This window comes from Podarcis bocagei (assembly GCF_964188305.1).
Source record: "Podarcis bocagei genome assembly, chromosome: 16".
In the NCBI taxonomy this organism is placed as follows: domain Eukaryota; kingdom Metazoa; phylum Chordata; class Lepidosauria; order Squamata; family Lacertidae; genus Podarcis; species Podarcis bocagei.
The window spans coordinates 21,896,101-21,911,960 of NC_138142.1; the positions used below are offsets into that span (position 1 = coordinate 21,896,101).

Sequence of the window (15,860 nt, forward strand, 5' to 3'; positions counted from 1 at the left end):
AATCCATGTGGTTCAAATGTATCATGTGGATGTGACCTTCATGCAAAAAGAAAAGCATCAGGCTGATCTGATGCCTTGGCATCTCAAAGGCAACAGCCTCCCGATGCTGTGGATGTGTCATTCAGAGTGATTCACATTTGTTTGGGGGTGCTGTTGCCCATTTATTCTCTCCCTTGCAGATTTCCTCTGGGGTCTCCCTGGTATAATGGTTAAAGTGTTGTGTGTTGAAACAGAACTGAGTTTGAATCCTTGCTCAGCCATGGTGATGGCTGAAAGGAGCAAAGAGGGAAGCTGACATCTAGGCAGTCCTAGAATTGTAGGGTTGAAAGAGACCCAAAGGATCATTGAGTCCAACCCCTTCAATGCAGGAATCCTGCCCACAGGCATCCATGGGTGGACTCAAACCACCAACCTTCTGGTTAACTTAGAAGTCCATAATCTAATCTGTTCATTTCTTTTACATCAAAGAGTCCGATAAATGAAATCTAAAGATCAATTTGGGCATAGGTTTACTCTTTCAAAAGTTCCACAGCTTATTCTCATTTTACAAGAGAGGTTATCACATAGGGCAAACATGCCACAAAGGCCTAAGTTTGGCTTTTTAATGTTGCGTTTTAGGAGGAAGCATACTTGGGGGAAATGAAGTGTTTCTGCCCAGCTACATACAGTGGGAATTGCAGCCAGCTGGTTATTTTTAGCATCTGGAGTTATCTCATTGCAAGCATGAGTCTTTGTGGTTGCAGATGCTTGGAGTGCATGGGGGTGGCTGGTTTTTCCCCTCCCCCTTGCTGGTTCTCTTTGTGCCACTCAGATCTTGTAAAGCAGAGCGATTACTTAGAGATGGCTGGGCAGGAGTGAGGGCTTTACATTCTTCTGCAGAATGAGAATGATGTGGACTTCCTGTGTTACTTTACAATTTGGGGGGGGAATTGTTCAATGAATTCTCCCTCTGAGAACAGGTAAGTCTCTTCTGCAGTGACTGAGATATTGCTTATGATGTGTATCTTTGCTGTAGGGTAAATAACTGTGATGCAAGTATAGCTACTGTTACTTCCTGCATAGGAACGACTCAGTTTCTGCAGCCACCCCCTATTTTGTCTTTCTTCTTCCAGTTTTGACACATACCTGCTGTGTTTTATAGCAAGGAAATACAAAATTAGGCCACTTTGTTTTGGAGCTTATCATGTATCACGGAATCTGGATTTTAGTGGTGCTGAGGTTTGTTTTCTTAAAAAAATTAGCCAAGTTTCTAGCCCCCATGATTTTTAAAAGACATGCTTTGAAAGCATTTGGGCTGTTCAAAGGTTATAATTTTCAAGGAGGCAGCAGTGCTGCCTGCCTCTTCTCTCATAAATCTTGTATTTGCAGCTTCTTATTTTAGGACAAATCTTGCTAACAAACTAAATTTGTCCAGTTGTTCCAATTTCTTGCAAACCCCATTTTTCATACCTTGTATTCATTCTTTTCTGGACTTAATACGAGTGCAAATACTTGAGTTGTGTTGCTCCACTATTTGGGTGTTATATCTCTGGACAGAGTAATATATCTTTAAAGATCAGATGCTCCAGTCAAACAGTGGGAGAGGGCTTGTGGACTTCCTGGCGGTATCTGGCTGGTCACCGTTGGCAACAGGATGCCAGACTATATTGGCCCTTTATCAGCAGAGCTGTTGTGTTCTCATGCGTGTTTGGTTGCAATTTGTGAACAAAACTGTGTTCCAGACATCCCTCCCAGTTGCTAAAGCTCTGTGTGGCTTTAGTGTGCCACACATAGGGGAGAAGGTACTGCTTCATTCATTTCTGCAAGATGTGTATCCAGAGCTTCCTGATCCCATGCTCACAGGGCATGCTCTGTATGTGCGGAATCCATGCACTCCCATACTGTGTCAGTTTCTTTTTACTGGTCCAGAGAATCTCTGCTCTCTTTCTCTGGGAGTTGAAACACTTCAATTTTGCAAAATGAATCTTGGAAAGTTTCTGTTGTCTTCAAAAATTTGCAGTATAATCACTTTCTCCTTCTAGATATTAACAATACAGCAAACATAACTTTTATAAATAAGTTTGCTAGTGTTTAGTAACAATTTGTATAACCGTAGTGTTCAGGCAAATTTTGGGAAGACATTCTTCTTGACTGCTAGCAAAGCAGTTCTAAGCCAGGACACATTGACTTTTTCCTAGAAGTATCCTAAAATGGGTCTGGATAAGCTCAATAGCTAAATGCCAGCAAGGTTTGAGTTGGTGCTTCTAATGTTCAGAATGGGGCAACATTTGAACAGGGCCAAAGTGTGTGAGAAAGTGAATATACCTTCAGAGATCCTGCAGTGCCAGTCATATGGATCTGAGATAGAATTGTTATATGGGACTCTTTAGGAAAACCATTATGCTATAGTAAACAGAGCATGTCTTATGGTGGTGATTTAATTGCTTTGAAGCAAAACTTCCACTGTAGAGAACTGGTAGTTTTCCTCCTTTTCCTGTTACCAGGGATCTCAAAATCCCTCTGTGCTTCATGTATACATACGGTATTTCTCTCTCTTTAAAATAATTAGTAAATATATAAGATTTTTATTTGAACCATTTTGGTCCCACTCTTTAGCCAAAAGGCTTCCAAAGTGACTTACGCAACAGTGGAATGAGGAAATGTTTTAGTCCCTTGAGTAGCTGAATGTTACCAATGGCAGAGCAGGCTGAGACTGAGAGGGTACCTGAACCCAAAAGTGCTGCATTATAAGCGTGGCCACTTATATCTCACTTAAAAATACAGCACTGCCCTTCTGCTTATGAAAGTAGGGGAATTTCTACGTGTCCAGCAAGGTTGTCAGTCTCAGCATTCATTCCATGATTTGTGTACAAAGGTCTTTCCAGTGGATTTCAGGGTAGAATTGTTGTTGAAAGATCGAAGCCATTGCATAGTCTGTCAGTGGAGTTGGCATGTATAGAAACGTACAGGATGTGGTGGTCAAAATACCAAGGACTCAAAGGGGATATAAAAGCATTGGTCCATCTAGCTCAGTATTGCATGTAACCACTGCCAGCATCTCTCATGATTTTCAGACAAGAGAGTTTTCCAGCCCTTCCTGGAGATGCCAGGGATTTAACCTGTAACCTTTTGCATGCAAAGCTTGTGTATTGTCACTCCCCAATGGATCCACCAATATAGATTCAAATAAATAAATAAACCCATTTGGGGATATTAATGATGTTGCTTTAGGATTAACATAAATAAAGGAGGGTAGATCAGAATGATAGAAATGAAGGTTAGGGAAATAAAATTAACTTTATGGATGGACAAATATAAGTTGGCAAAGGGTGTGCACTGCTTTTAGTCTCCATAGGAATCTTCTCAAGAGCCTGCAAAAATAAGCAGTAGGTAATTAAGAGATCTCATAAAACACATGGGGCGCAAAAGTTCATTCATTTTGCCCAGCCCTCTAATGATGGCTGCAGGGCCTGCCATCTGCTCATATTTGTGGTGGTAATTTGCAAAAGCATGTCCAAACTGGGTTTCACCAAATCTTTCATAGTGGTCAGTATTCCTAAGCACTTGATTTTCTGCAGTTGCCTTCTAAAAGACATGGGCTTGTTTTGTGGCAAGATGTTCCTGCACCTGTTCATCCTGTTTTCTGAGGTGGTGGGTGGGTAGGGGCAAATGTTGGATTATTTAAAACAACTAAGCATCTGGAGGGCACTAGGTTGGTGAAGACTGGCCTAGGATAAAGTCCTACTCAGCTGGCTCCAGTTATGCTGGCATGGTCAAGGGCATCATGGAATCTAGTATTACCCTTAGAGGCCGAATGCTTTATTTGCTCTGTGACGGGCTGTTTTCCGAGCAGATGCTTCCAGAGAGCTGTCTGCACTAACCTCGGGTCTTTTTCCTCAGCGGTTATAGTGAATTGTAAAGTTCAGCAGTGTGCATGAGTAGCTTTCATTAATTCTCCCTATGTATGCACCATATTACATTTGTCAAGAAGAAATTCCTAGCGCTGTGCTCTCAATTCTCCCAGCTGTCAGTTTTTGTTCTTCCTCACAATTTTCAGTAATGCTTCCTAACATTTCCTCATTCTTTGTCACAAGTACAGTGGTGCCTCGCAAGACGAAAAGAATCCGTTCTGTGATTCTCTTCGCCTAGCGGTTTTTTCGTCTTGCAAAGCAAGCCCATTGAATGATTAGCGGATTAGCGCTATTAGCGGCTTTTAGCGGCTTATCTGCTGATCGGATCAGCTGATAAGCGGCTTAGCGGCTTAGAAAAGGGGGGGAGGGGAGAAAACCAGCAGGAACTCGCAGGACATTGTCGTCTTGCGAAGCAAGCCCATAGGAAATTCGTTTTGCGAAGCACCTCCAAAACGGAAAACTCTTTCGTCTAGCGAGTTTTCCGTCTTGCGAGGCATTCGTCTTGCGGGGCACCACTGTATATTGGTTTTGTTTCCCAGAGCTGGATAGCTGCAGACAAATCTCAAGATCTCAGACACAGGTCTTTCAGCACTCCTGTCTTGAAATTTCGGGAAATATTTGTGTTACAAATGTAATTGATTTCTTAACTAACAGCCATACTGTTTCTAAAGAATCATGGGAATTGTAGTTTGAAATACTGCAGAGCGTTCTACTTCAGAGACCATACTGTAGAGAACTACAATTCCCAGAGGGCCTTGGGAAATAGGGCATGCCTTTTGAACCAAAGTCTGTGGCGTGGAGATGCCCTGTACTGCAGCACTTGGGATTTAATTGGATGCCTCATACATAACAAATGCACACACTTTTAACCCACACTCAGCTGTGTGCATTTTATCCTTCTCAATACAGCATTCATCATATGCTTTATTATACCACATCCTTTTGTGCTTGGTTAACCAGATCTATATATGAAGATACTGGAATGCTATATTAAAATTAACATCTTAGCCTATGGGGCAGGGGTGAAAAATTCAACATTATTTTGAAGTTATAGTATATTTAAAGGTTGATTCTTTAGTCACTTTTTCCTTATCACCAATTATTTAATGGACTTATCACACTTGATCAGAAAGTTATCCACTTCTGGACTCCAAATTGGATTTTTAAGCTACGGTCCATGGAAGAACAATACATTAAGATCTGGTTTTGCTGTCTATCTTAGTAGATTATCTTTCCTCTTGATATTGGACTTTAAATATGCAAAATGCTAGCAGCCTTTAAACATACAACATCAAGACTGGCTGATGCAACATATTAAAAGATTGCCCTGAAATCTCAAATGAATACTGGTACTCACTTAAATTCTCTAAAATTGCAGCTTATTTGTCAGTTGTGTTATGACTAAGATTCCTACCTGAAGCAAAATTCTAAGTAAATGTGTGGGTCCCTGCTTGTGTGAATTTAGGGGGAAGAATAAAAGGAGAGCCAGTGTGGTGTAGTGGTTAAGAGCAGTGGACACGTAATCTGGTGAACCGGGTTCGCGTCTCCGCTCCTCCACATGCAGCTGCTGGGTGACCTTGGGCTAGTCACACTTCTTTGAAGTCTCTAAGCCCCACTCACCTCACAAAGTGTTTGTTGTGGGGGAGGAAGGGAAAGGAGAATGTTAGCCGCTTTGAGACTCCTTAAGGGGAGTGAAAGGCGGGATATCAAGTCCAAACTCTTCTTCTTCTTCCTGATGAAATGAGCAAAATGATTCATCCGGTGTATCCGGATACCTCTAATTAGGGTGATGGCTCTACTCTGCCTCTACAGTTAGAGGCAGCAATGCTTCTGAATACCAGTTGCTAGAAACAATGGGAGGGGCAAGGGCTCTTGTGCTCAAACTTCCTTGTAGACTTCCCATTGGGGCATCTGGGTGGCCACTAGATGGGCCATTGACCTGATCCAGCAGGCTCCTCTTATGTTCTTGTGTGATGTATAGGATCAGAAAACAAGGTGCATTGGCCTTTCCATTAGTAAGAGTAAAGTGGTTATCTGAGAAGGCTACAAATGCTGGGGGCGGGCAGGCAGGCAGAGAGAGGTGGTGAATGTTGGGGGACAGAGCTGTGTGTCCCACATGGCCTGCCCCATACCCCCAAAGCTAGCCTGCTATCCTTGGCTGTAGTGAAGGATGCAGCCCTATTCCCAGTGTTGAAGTAAGATTCAACAGCCAGTCAGGTTTCTGCACATGGTACAAGAGGCACCCTGTTGCCCTTTGACTGAGGCAGCAAAATGTCTTGGCCGGGTCATAAAGCATTTTATAGATTTTTCAGCATTAATACAATATCATTTTTACAACAAGACAGGTGTTGTTGTTGTTGTTGTTTACATTAGTCCCTTTTTACCTAAAAAAATATCCCAGAGAGACTTGCAAGATAACAGATAAAACCATCAGAACCAGACACAGTGTATAATGCAAAATACCTAAAATGCTCAGCCAATAGCACGACAGCACCCACCCCACTAAAAGATGTGCATGACCTTAGTGGCCAGCTTAGCCACCCAAGGCCTGAGTATTATATATAGTACCATATTTAACTGAAGATGGAATTTGTACCTCAGCCAATGCATTGCTAACCTCAAGGCTGGATTACTGTAGCGCGCTGTATGTGGGACTTCTCTGGGGTCTGGTTTGGAAGCTCCAGATGGTACAGAATGCAGTGGCCAGGCTGCTGATGGAAACTTCTGGCTGAGGACATGTGGCATCATTGTTAAAACAGTTGCACTGGCGCCCACTTCCTACCAAGCCAGGCTGAAGGCTATTGTATTAATTTAGTTCTAGGGTTCAGGGATTGCCGTAACCCTTTTATCCCAGTTTTGTCACCGAGATCATCTGCAGGAGTGTCATTCCTTGAGGTGGTGACGCTCTTTGACAGCAACTAGAAATTGTTCCTTTTAGTGTCGTCAGCCCTGTCCTGCCAATAGAGATTTAGTAAGTGCATTCTGTGTCAACTTTTGAATGCCTGAGTGACGTCTATTCCATCAGGTCTATGCAGGCAATTAAGAATACACCCTTCCACGATAGTTAACTAGTGGCTACTTCTAAGTTTTATAGCGGGTTTTTTGTTGTGTTTCCTGGTTTTTATTGCTGTAAACCGCTTTGATGTCTTTTTTTAAATGACACATAAATAAATATAAATAAATGGTATCTGCAGAGTGCCCTCTCCTGCAGAGCACATCGATCCATTGGGTGAGTAGGGGATGAGGCATTTTTTAAAAAGTATCCTAGTAACTTAAATTTATGTAACTTACAGTGAGGCTTAGTTTTTCTACCTTGTTTTGCTCATTTGGTTGCTGTATCTGCCCGTTCCCTCTCTCCCCCACCCCAGTTAATTCACATTAAAATCAAGGGTCCACAGTTGTGTGCTTATTGTATTGTTGATGCCATAAGTCCCCCAACAAACTATCCAAAATGATAATGGAAAGGATCATAACGGAGGCCTCTCCACTTTGTGCCTGTAATACTGCATAACCACCACACCCTTAAGGCTCAGCCAGGGAATGCAGGCTCTGGGAGAAGAAGAATGAATAAATTGCCTGTTAACAATAATTTACTTTCCAGCTCCACATTCTTCTCTGCTTGTGTATATATGTCATTTAGCATTCTGTTCAAAATCCCCAGTGGGGATTGGGAATGAGGTTTCAGAAGTAGAGCTTCCCTTGTCGGTGCCCTGGTACACACTTTCCCCATTAAAGAAATAGGCTGGCCTGGCATTCTGACCCCTTTTTTGGTTTGCCAGGGAACATTAGGGGATTGCGTTCGCTCGTCTCCTACTCTTAAGATTTCGCTTTCCTCTCCCTGCTTGCCTTATATTTCGTGAAGTGAGGCATGGCAACGATGAGTCATAGGAAAGATGATAAAGTAAATATGGTGTTGCGACCCTCTGTGCTGGGTATATCCCCAATGAGCACTTAGAAGTGTGACTAATCTATGTGGGCATTCGCTGCGGGTTTGGGAAAGCCAGGAAAGCTTACCTGTATTCAGAGCACAGCTCCATGTACTAATTGATACATTAGATATTAAAGGAACCTGTTTATTTGTGTGTAAAATATGTAGGCCTGGAATAGTACAACGATAAGGAAATGTTTCCCGACTGTCCTGTGGAGCGTGAAGAGTTAGCTCATCACATGGGACTGATGATCTTTGTTCCAGCTGCCAAAAAGCATGTACACAAAAATTAATGCTTTCCTGATATTTCCAATGTAAGTAATTACGGAAGGTGCCACAGACATGGCTGGAAGTTTCCCCCCCATAAAGTTTGGGCCTGTACTTGTACCTCTTGTTGGTAAAGTAAGTGATGCCTGATTTGAAAATATGAGAAGTAACCCAATGTTGCTTTAGAACCTGCTAGTTTCATTGTAATGGAACTATTTATATATGATCTTCTCTTGACCTTAATCTTCATTATAGTCAATGACAGTGTCCTTTTTAAAAATGGGGAAGAAACTTTTCAGTATAACTTGAAAATGTCCTTTTGTAACATTTATATAATTTATTTTTGTAAATAGTATAGGCGTTTAGATGCATTTTAGCATTTGGTTTATTTTTATTCATACTTTGAGTGCTTGCTTATTCCAAACACACAAAAGAAGCTCAAAAAGCAAAGGTTGCCATGTTGGCCCATAACAACAGCAACAACTGCAATATCCATATTAGAGCAATAATTTTCTTTCTTTTCTTTTCTAAAAGGCCAAAATAGTGTGTAAGCTTTCAAGTCCTCCAGAACCCTTCATCAGGCTACATGGAGAAAACAGAAATAGGGGAGAAGGAGAGGAAAATTGGGTGACATTGAAGTGTTACAATATTATGACAATGTCACCAGAATTTGGCAGAGGTTTAAAGTTGTTTTCTTTTCAAAATGGTCATTATTTTGCCCTGCAAGCTCTGTCTGATAGCTTTTGTTTCATTAGCCGCAGTCTTTGGTCTAAGGAAGTAAAGCAAATAGAGGTTCGCACAGGCTGACATTGATAGCTTCTTTGTTTGGTTACTCATGTAAGGTAGGCTAGCATTATAGGTTTCAGCTAGAGACATTCCTCATCATGCTCTCAGCTGCTGTACTGTGCCAGTGAGGCCAACCCTATCTGATTTGTTTTTAAGACTTAGGCTTTCAGAATGGTCTTGGAACCTACACATTTAAGGGGGGCTAAGTATCAACAACCACCAGTAGCTGAAGCAGATTTCATTTTTATCCATTTGTGCTAGTCTGCATTTTTAGTTTCTCAACCAACCCAGTAACAACAGAAAGGAAGGTGGGAAAGTATGAAATGGCTTAATTTGAAATCCATTTCTAGTCTACCACTCCTTAAGGCCCCCAGTGCACAACCTTTCCCACAAAAAACAATATTTTGGCACCATTCAACAAAAGTTAAGCATTTAGTTCCATTGATTTCCCCCCTCGCTTCCATTAGCGGCAAGGGGACAAAAGGGCTCTTAAGTTTGACTGGATTGTGTACCTATAAAATACACACACTGTGGAGATGGAAATAGATGGATAAGATTGTCATGGCCTTGTTTTAATACTGTAACTATTGAATATAGTACAGAACTTCCTTAAGACTTCTTGAAAAGAAACCAGTTTCTGAAAAAACTGCATTTTATTTTTTTCTGCAAGGCATCCTTCCCATTCATTTAACTGTCCCTCCTTCAATGATAGAAATATGATAAACTTTCCATACAAATGTGTTTGTCAGTGACCTCTCTTCTATTGGGTGTAACTCTTTCACACTTGACTCATCTATGAGTCTCTTTCTTTTTTGTTCTTAGCTTGCAATTCAGTTGTTTTAACCACAAAGTGACTTAACAGTTGTAGATACTCCACTAATATGTGCATAAGAAGTAAATGGCTAGAGGTTTGAGGATCTTGGCAAAATATCTCTTGGGAAAGGATCCCAATGTTCTCTTGCAGATATTAATAGGATCATTTGTTGGAGGGTGGGAGTCATGTTCTGATGAGGTGCTGCACTGGAGAAAAGGACTGCAAACTTGTGAAGCAGTATTAATGGCCCGTCAACACAATCCATTATTCCTAAATACAACTTGGCCTTGAATTCTTTACATGCTCATGGGGTGATAAGAGAGAATCTCTGGGAAAATTAGAAGGAATACCCTCCACCACATCGCATACTTCATTGCAGGATTGTTATTTCTGATTGGTGGAGTTCATCTTTCCCTTTGAGTAGTGGATAGATCTCAACCTGCATTCTGAGCAACCCTGGGGTTCCTCAGGTGGCTATCAAGGATTTCTCGATAAGAATATTGCTTGTGGCCAAGTTCCCTCTGGAGACAGCTTCCCCTGCAATGTGTGTCAACAAGGTAGTGTTGTGGGTGTTCTGTGGTGTGCCCCCAGTAGCTAACCAAAATTTTGTGCTCACTATTGATTTTTGCCCTCCAAGTTAGGAGGAACTCCCACTGTCATTTCAACTTCTGAAACATTGAGAAAGCATATTTTTTACCCTTCAAGTATTAATTTTTTAAGATTTTTAGAACAATGTGCAATAACAGAAATAAAAGATGGATTATAACTAAAATAAGTGATAAGCAATACCTGTATATGTCTTCCAGTGCATGTCATGTCAACACAATGAACTACTGCCACTAGCTGTGAGGATAGAACAGGAGTTTTTGCAATGGACCACTTGAGAATAAACCAATCTGGTTTCCGTTTATTTAACAAATTGGCCAAGTCATTGCTTTGTTTGAAGTAGGCTCAAAATCACCTTTGATCAGTCCTAATACTGTGAAGCTGATGTGTGGTGGTTGCCATCTTTCGATTTCAGAAATAGCCATCCCTTTGGTATTATGGGTGGATATGGAGAGAATCAATGGACAGAGCCACATGTGGAAAGTATTGGCTCTTATGATCAGAATATTCCTGCATTGCAGGGGGTTGGACTAGATGATCCTCAGAGTCCCTTGCACCTCTATAATTCTATGAATATTTCTTACCGGAAAGAACATAAGGGAAGTGCCATATTGCAGTGATCACCAACCATTTTGGGTGTGTGTGTCCATTTTCAAACTGGATAAACTGTCTTGGGCATTACATACCCCACAACTTATTCTATTGGCTGGAAGAAAATGCTTCTTTCAAACCTGATTTCAGCAGGCCGATTTTGAATTGGTTAATTTGCTGGCTTTGTTTTAATTTTAAATGGGATACTTTATCATATTGAATGTTTTTGAGAACTGCTAGGCTGAAAAGCAAGGGTACATATTGAAATGGTAAATATTGCAGCCTTCAAAACTAAGGACTTGTCTTAAAGTAGAAGATACTGATAACTAGAAACAGGGTTGTTGTTTTTTGTACTGTATTTTTCTGCCAGCGGACCTGTCCAACCCCAAAATTATGTTTCTCTTGAGAAAAACATCATGCCCCACCCTTCGAATGCGTCTGCATCACTCAGAGCAGCTTACAACAATTACAAACTTAAAAAATCCCTTAAAAAAACAAATCAGCCAAAAATGTATATAGGCTTGGCAGATAGACTATCATCTGAGAATGCTTTTATGACATAAGAATAATCTGTCTGGCAAGGTAGTCTCTTGCCATAATTGGAAAACTTTTACCAGCCAGCAAAAAAGCTTAAGAGGGCCAAGTGCATCTTGTCAGGTATTCCACGACTTTAGCTTGGCCACTGAATGACCTGTTTCTCCTGCAATTTGCAAGGTGTTGATAGTCAGGAAAATGGTCTGCAAGTATCTTTTCTGTGGGTGGATTGAATATGCTGCTTCCCCACCATGCAAGTGTGTACTGTTCTTCAGCCTGCCCTGATCCCACTGCTGATCCAAATGGCTGATGAGTATCGGTCTGATCCATGAATAACTGTCATCTTCTAGGCAGGGTAGGGACTATGTCGAAGGGAACGTTTCTGAGTTTCCTGAATGCACTATGGTTGTGTGCTACAGCGCTGAGCCAGGAGTGTGGGCAGCTGCCATCTGTGGATGCATCCTTAGTCATGCTGTCAGATGCTTTGCAGTCTTCAAACAATTGTCCTTCAATAGACATAACAACAGCAGCATTATTTGGCTGGGGCAAGCCTTTACATGGAAACAGATGCTCAGGTTTATTATGGGCCAGTAAATTAAACATTGCAAATCAGCTCAGAGCAGCCATGTGTCTCTAGCAGTAAGGCTTTAATAAATAATAAATATATTTTAAAATTTATTTCTAGTGTGCTAAAAGGGCTCAGATGCTATATGATCTCAGTAAGTGTAAGGATAATGATAACAATAAGTAGCATTTTAGAATGTTTGAAGTGCTTCGTGTGTATTCAGCAATTTTCAGAACAGCTCTGACCTGAAAGGTGTGGTCCCCTTTTGCAAGTAGAAAATTGAAGCTGAGAGAATAGCAGCTTGCTGAAGCTGGCAAGTGAGTTTGTTGCTGAAAAATATTTGGCTCTCAGTAGTTTGGAATTGTCACTGAAAGGGCTTTTTCATGTTACAGCTGAGTGGGCATTTTATGTATGCACCAGTACTGTGTGAAAGAGGTGCTTGCCTTTATTGCACCAGTGCACAGTGACAAAAAAGGCTTGTATCCAATTAATTTGTTAACCGGACACTGCATGTGTGCATAGGTAAAGGGACCCTGACCATTAGGTCTAGTCGTGACTGACTCTGGGGTTGCGGCGCTCATCTCGCTTTATTGGCCGAGGGAGCCGGCGTTTGTCCGCAGACAGCTTCCGGGTGGCCAGCATGACTAAGCCACTTCTGGCGAACCAGAGCAGCGCACGGAAACGCTGTTTACCTTCCAGCCGGAGCGGTACCTCTTTATCTACTTGCACTTTGACGTGCTTTCGAACTGCTAGGTTGGCAGAAGCTGGGACCAGACAACGGGAGTTCACCCCGTTGCGGGGATTCGAACCACCGACCTTCTGATCGGCAAGTCCTAGGCTCTGTGGTTTAACCCACAGCGCCACCCGTGTCCCAGGTGCATGTGTGCATGGTTCAAGTTAATTGTGGAATATGAAGCCCTGCAAGTATGTAAAGTCTCTTGCAGGTACTTTAGCTCCCCCAACCTGTTTTATTTTCTTTCATTGAAAAAGACAATTTAACTGAAATATAGCTTCGGTTATATCTCCATGCCAGACAGAAAATAGTGCCTAAAAGCATTTTCTACCCTGCCTCTCTTATTCAACAAATATTCAGATCAGCATACAAAAGAAAGAAGCTCAAAACTTACATTAAGCCTTGTCCATTTACTAGACCTTACAGGTACATCCATAACTGCTTATTTTCACTGCTGCTGATGTGCAAAGCAGCCAGGGATTGATGTTCAACTGGCCAGGGATTGTTGTAGACAAAACTATTATCTGTCACACTGCTGGATGTCAGCGGAGTTGACTCCTTGGGTAAAGGAATGCTGCAACAAAGAAAATTTTTAGTGTTTGTCTGTTGTGCAAAATTACCTTAGTAATGGAGCCCTGAGGACCCAATAGAGAGGACTTGGAGGGCTGCATTTGTCCCCTGGAACTGAGGATCCTCAATCATTGTGATGATCAGCTGATGAGATCTTCCTGTCTGTGGTTAACGACCAGTAGAGAGAGGGCTTCTTCTGTGGTGGCACCAGAAGTATGGAAACTCGTTCCCTCTGAGCTTAGATGAGTGTCTGCATTAATGACATTTAGGTTGCTTTAAAAACACACACACACTTGTGTGCCTAGGCCTTGATCTTAATAATAATAATAATAATAATAATAATAATAATAATAATAATAATAATAATTTATTATTTATAATAATAATAAAAAAATAATTTAAAATAATTTAAAATAATAATAATTTATTATTTATACCCCGCCCATCTGGCTGGGTTTTCCCAGCCACTCTGGGCGGCTTCCAAAAGAATATTAAAATACTATGATACATCAAACATTAAAAGCTTCCCTAAACAGGGCTGCCTTCAGATGTCTTCTAAAAGTCTGGTAGTTGTTGTTCTCTTTGACATCTGGTGGGAGGGCGTTCCACAGGGAGGGCGCCACTACCGAGAAGGCCCTCTGCCTGGTTCCCTGTAACTTGGCTTCTCGCAGTGAGGGAACCGCCAGAAGGCCCTCGGTGCTGGACCTCTGTGTCCGGGTAGAACGATGGAGGTGGGGACGCTCCTTCAGGTATACTGGACCGAGGCCGTTACATAAAACAATATGTTGTTTTAACTCTGCCCTAGTCTTTCAGTTGCATTTTCTCCCTGTATTTTTATGCCTTGATAAGTATTTTAATATTGTTGTGCCCTGACTATAGACCCAACGTAGGACACAGTATAGAATTGTGTATCAAGGTGGGCAGGTGTATGCAGAGGCTTTATCTAGAAGAGGAAACTGCCATTTTCATGAATATTCATGAAATCAGGGCTCCTTTTTATGTTCTTTATGTAAGTACATATAGTTCTCATATGGAGGCCAGCAAAATAGTTTTTGTTGAAAATATGTGTAGGCTTGGAGGCTTGAGGTTGCCGTATTCTTTGGTGCTGTGAAGGCCAGCCCCTCCCTCTAGGCTCCTGCTTCGCTCTTAACAGGAAGGTAAGTAATTGCTGCCTTATGTTTTGACCAGAGGTGAGGATAAAGTTTTGCCTTGTTTTCTGGAAGATGTGTCAGTTGAGACCCAAAGAGTGGGAGGACAAATATCAGGGAAATGGTTAATTGGCACCAGCTGCAGTTGGGTCAAAAATGGTTTAGGGGGCAGCTCTGCAGACCAGGAACTGCTCATTTGTAGAATGTATTTATCTGTTTTAATTATTTCTGTTTCCCCCACTCCTCAGGTTGGAAGGCAAGAGTATATAGAGCCCAAAGACACAACAGAAAAGGAGACCTAACGTTTCTACTGAAATGAGCCTGGACCATAGAGTATGCTTATTGCTATAGTTACCCAGGTATGCTGAATTGCCTCTTTTGCAGCCTATCTCTGTGATAAGGACCCTAAAGATGGAGACACTTCCTCAGTCCCCCAGCTCCATAATGGATGAGACTGACAATGCTATGTGTTTAAAAATAACGAGAACATCTGTGACCAAAAATCATAAATTTTACAGACCCTACAACTGCCATCCATGAAACTTCTAGGTTCAAAATATTTTATAATATAAATGGTCTTTAAATCCCATCCCCACCCCCCGGTTGCCCCTCATTTTCCATATATGTGGCTCTTGTTCAACACTGGCAGCTAGAAATCTCAGGGTTTTGAGCAAGCTGCTGGATTTTACATAATAAATATGGTTTGTATTGCTTGCTTTGTTTCAGTTTTCTGTGTTATTGAATTTTATTAGCTGCTTAGAGTTTCACTATGTAGCAGTTCGGAAATATAACGCATAGATATTAATTAAATGGGTGCAGCTGTAAACAAGTGTACTTTACAAAGAAAAAAACTTTTACCCCGATAGACAATATAGGGTTGTTAGTACAATATGGTTGTGGCAACAGTAATCCAGGGAAAAAACCTTGTTTGTTTATCTGTTGTTTGTACATTAGGCTTGTTTAGAATGAAGTTAATAGTACAAGTACATAGCAGTGTTTGTCAGTTAAGTTGCTCGTCAGTCCAACGCTAGAAGAGTCACCTGCCGTATGCCGCTCTTAGTAGTGGTTCCCATCTCAGTCAAGCTAGCATTATTTGTTGTCTCATACAAAAGTTCTCTCGGTGACTTGTGTAGACTGTTAAAAACAATAGTCTATAATAAACAACAGAACTCCAAAATATATAACAGAAACAGCAATAAGCATGACATTCACATTTCCTCAAATGGCTGGAATAAGTTATACATAACCCAGCACCAAAAGGATGGTAATGTCAGCACCATGAAGGCCCCATCCTTTTAACACTGCACCCATGTGTCCCATGAGACACCCTAACAAAACATGGTGGAAGAGGGATCTAGATGGTTCTGGTTTTCTGTAACCCCACCCCCAGGAACCTTACAGTGAAGAGTGGATAATTTATTATTACTA

The 15,860-nt window shown here is 41.5% G+C and overlaps 1 protein-coding gene across 3 annotated transcripts in view; it reads left to right on the forward strand.

Moving 5' to 3' along the window:
• Positions 1-15,860, forward strand: part of TAOK3 (TAO kinase 3) — a 117,323-nt gene that overhangs the window by 15,927 nt on the left and 85,536 nt on the right. For 2 of the 3 annotated variants that reach the window (XM_081175259.1, XM_081175261.1), the window contains exon 2: positions 14,681-14,791. The gene's annotated coding sequence lies outside the window, so the exon portion shown is untranslated. Of the gene's footprint in view, positions 1-803; positions 960-14,680; positions 14,792-15,860 lie in introns of those variants that run through there. The other variant, XM_081175260.1, reaches the window with a different exon arrangement.